We start from the raw sequence: 4248 nt of genomic DNA, 5'->3' as shown, positions 1-4248 counted from the left end.
GTACCACCCGTGTGGTCTTAGGCAACAAAGCTTGATTTTTTTTTACCCCCTTTTATTATTTCTTAGATCCTCGTTGCTGTTCCTACTGCCACTCCCACCACACTTGTTGCTCTTCCAGGCTTTTTTTTTTTTTTTTTAAAGCAGCTATCAACGTTCTGTAAACAAGAAAACAGTGTCGTATCTGTGGTATTTTAAAGGCACTGTAAGTTGCACCATTAATTTAATAACTTATTTTGGGGAGAAACAAAATTAGTTATATTTACACATTAATGCTGTACTCAAATAAAAGTCACTTAAAATCATCCATAGATTTTTGTATTAGTTATCTAGTATCAGTAAATTTGGAGTGTAAGCCTTTTCTCATGTTCAAAATGCCTATCGTTGAAGGTTTGTGAACTGGAAGCTTTAGATGCACAGGTTTTAGTGCCTAAATAATAAACTTGACTTATATTACACTCAAAACTCTTCAAGCCAGCCTTTAAGAACCCTGTGGGTCATTGTAAGGGTTTATGCTATTGTCTTTAATTGCATTACTTACCCTGTGACAGACAAATTTAGAAATACTTGATAGTTTTTTTTTGTTTGTTTTATTCTTACACAATAGTTTATTTTTGTATAACTTGTTTGTTGTAATTTTAACTTAAAATTCAATTACATGTGATGTTACCAACTCAACTAAGGTAGTAATTAGGTGATGAGACACCAGTGCGTGCTTAAATTGCTTTCTCTTTATGTGAGTATGTGGTCTTGAGAGTAGCTTATTATTAGAAGTTGGAGTCAGATACTTATGAAGCAGTTTTCCCCAAATTGCCTGAGTCACAATGGGAAACTAAAACATACACGGTAATTGCAAAGCTGTTCCTGGCCTGACAGTGAGTCTGATCTCAGGGTCACTTAACCTAAATGTCCCTGCTGTTAACGCTGCTTCGCCTTTTCACCTGCCTTACTTTCTGGCTGTCTAGATGTTATCTGTTTGTGCGATTCCATGGGAAATGAGGATGGGGTGAGGACAATGGAGGATATAATGTTTAGAGGCTTTGATGTACGAATGGTATGTTGTTGGAGATAACATGCTGATAGAATCCTTTTTTGTAAAATGGATTAAGAAGATTCAGTTGAAACTCTGATTTACAAATATGTATATATTTAATTGTTCCATTACGAGGTAATACTTTTTTTTAAATTGTGCTTTCAATCATGCTAAACAATTTAATTTGAACTTCCTGTGACTTTTTCTGGAAGTTCATTTATAAAAATTTTTGAAGTAGGGTCAATTCTGGTAGGATTCTTAACCCCCCCCCCCCCCCCCCCCCCCCCCCGGTCTCTTATCCTCCCCAGTAGCTGGAATTATAGGCGCCTTCCACCACACCCAACTGATTTTTGTGTTTTCATTAGAGATAAGGTTTCTGCATGTTGGCCAGGCTGGTCTTAAACTCCTGACCTCAAGTGATCCCCCCACCTCGGCCTCCCAAATTGCTGGGATTATATTTTTCTCTTAATTCCTGGGATGACTTTCCCAAATTCTATACATAAAAAAATTGTTTTTAACTTTATTAAGATACCAGATACGCTTCCTTGAACTTGTTAGTGACCACTAAGTCCTATATTAGAGTGTATTGCTACCTTAAATAATAAATAAGTTTGTATTGTGTTTGTACCTTTTTCTAGGAAAAGGGCCCATTATGTCTGTTAGCTTTTCAAAGTCATTTACAAATTAAATAAATTTATCTATTCATGTGTAGGTGGCAGATCTTAGAAGATGTCTGCTAAGTCAACAGTGCCTTTCTATGCTGAAAGCCTTATCTAAAACTAATACTTCATTTACTTTAGATAAAATGCTCTGAAATACATTTTTGGAAGCAAAGTTTTTTGTTAGGAGACAACACACAAAGCCTGCAAACATTTATTTTATTACAAGAAGTAGAGCAAATAGATTTAGTTTATGTAGCACACAAAGGAGGTGACAGTTTTTACACTAATAATGTGATTGATCTTGTACTTCTTGAGTTTGTTGTTAATGATGGAAGATCAACCTTTATTGGTCACCTTTTGGAAGTGATACTAAAACTGTTGGTATAGCCAGGTTCTCCCAGGCATTTTCAAAATAACAATCCACTGTGGAGTTTTTCCTTCCCAGTGTGATTTATTTGCACTGTAATTCAGTCTCTACTGCATTTTATTTTCAAATATGTGTATATCCATTCCTCAGTATCTAGATACTATAACATTTTATCAACATACATATCTTAAGCATATATATTCAAGGCACTATTCTTAGTTCGGTGGAGGGGGTGGCGGGGACAGCAAGATGATTAAATCACTCCCTGGTCTCTGGAAGTTTGAATGGAGAGGGATGATAAAAGAATATGGCACTATGCAGTTGTAGAAAGGGAGATGTGTTAAGTGGGGGTTCGTTTCTCTCTCTGGGTAGGGGGTCGGGCAATTAATGGAGGAAGCTGACTGGGCTGAACTTTGAAGAAAGGATAGGGAGATTTGTGAGCAGACCATAGTCAGAAGGACGTTTCCGGGGAGGAATGAGGAATGTCGTGGCAGCCAGAGGGTGCAGACAACAGAGCTGCAGTGATCTGCTGTGGTGAGAGTAGAGAAGGTTGAATGAGAACAGAAATGCAGATAGACAGGATGCACATGACTGTGTTGTGGACTTGAATTCCTTTCATACAAATAGTTTTAATAAACATTGTCAGACTATCTTAAATGCACCTTAACTTTTGTAATTCCTTTGTAAAGTATGTTACTATATCTTTTAAAATTTAGATAATTCATTTTGATTGCATGATGTGTTTTGTCAATGCATCACACAATGGCTAGGCCATAGGTGGTAAATGAATTGACTAGGAAAACATCTAAGAAAAATCAAAAATATGGCCCTGCGTATGTTTCTAGGAATTCCTCAATTTTCCAAATTCAATTGTATGTACAATTGGTATACCATTTTTCACATATTTATTCACCCTTCACATCCTAGAATCAAATACTTTTTAAACATGTCGTCAATTATTAAATCCCTATTGTGGTGTTTCTCCTTAAGGACCTGTAGTATTAATAGGAAAAGCTAACTGAATGAAGACAAAGGTAGAGAAAAGGTAATTTGTGAAAACTGAGATTAGATACATCTATGAGGGTGATGAGAGACTCACTGACGACCGAAAAGTTAGAAAAAGAAGCAGGCAGAGGCAGAAAACTCATGGTCTAATTTAGCATTCTATAAAGGTAGATGTATGTGAGTTTGTGTGTTATGTGTGTACCATACCATATTCATTTATGTTCGTTTCAAAGTAAAAAACAATTCTGATGGTTAATACGGGGGTTAATTTATATCCTCATTTGGCTCTGGTATAAGAGAGTCATGTACAGTATAACATATGGTACTAATGCTGTTTGGAGGAAAAAGTGGAGATTGCACAAAGCATCAGTGATACGTCCATTCTTTCTGTTTCCTGGAATTGCGATTATTTCAGCTTAGTACTATAAGTTGACTTGTTGTCTTAGTCCATTTTATGTTGTTGTAACAGAATACCATTGACTGGGTAATTTATAAAGAAAAGAAATTTATTTCTTCCAGTTCTAGAGGCTGGAAAGTCCAGGCCTGAGAGGCCGCATCTGGGAAGGGCCTTCTTACTGCTTTTATAATGTGTTGGAGGGCTTCGCATGGCAAGAAGGCAAGAGCGAATCAGCTTAGGTCCCTCTTGCTCTTCTTAACAAAGTTTTCATTTCATCATGGGGGCTACACCCTGGTGATCTTTTGTAATACTAATTCCTCTGAAAGGCCCTACCTCCAAATGCCATCGACATTTGAATTTGGGGATTAAGTCTCCAACACATGAAATGTGAGGGACACAATTAAAACAGCATGTATTCACTTGGGTTACATAGATTCGTAAATCTTACTATCCAGTTTTAACCAAGTCTCACCAAAACAGTCTGTCTCAAGACTTAATCTTGCAAAGAAATTGCATCTGAAACCAAGATAGGATTAAGAAAAAAGAAAATGGCAGAGCCAATACTTAAACTGTGAGAACGAACTCTTCACTTGCTATGATCTAATCATTTTGTGAATGTCTGAAAAAGTTAGCGATTATCAACAAAGATGTTTGAAATGTAGATTATTCACTATTGGTATTGATGAGCTTTGCTCTATGATTAACTTATACCTTACGGTATTAGTTAATGATGTAAAACTATCATTATTAAGACATTCATAACAGAATGTTATGAAGAAAAATATTA

Source organism: Cebus imitator, unplaced genomic scaffold, assembly GCF_001604975.1.
Source record: "Cebus imitator isolate Cc_AM_T3 unplaced genomic scaffold, Cebus_imitator-1.0 Scaffold300, whole genome shotgun sequence".
Taxonomy (NCBI): Eukaryota; Metazoa; Chordata; class Mammalia; order Primates; family Cebidae; genus Cebus; species Cebus imitator.
This window is presented reverse-complemented; position numbering follows the sequence as displayed.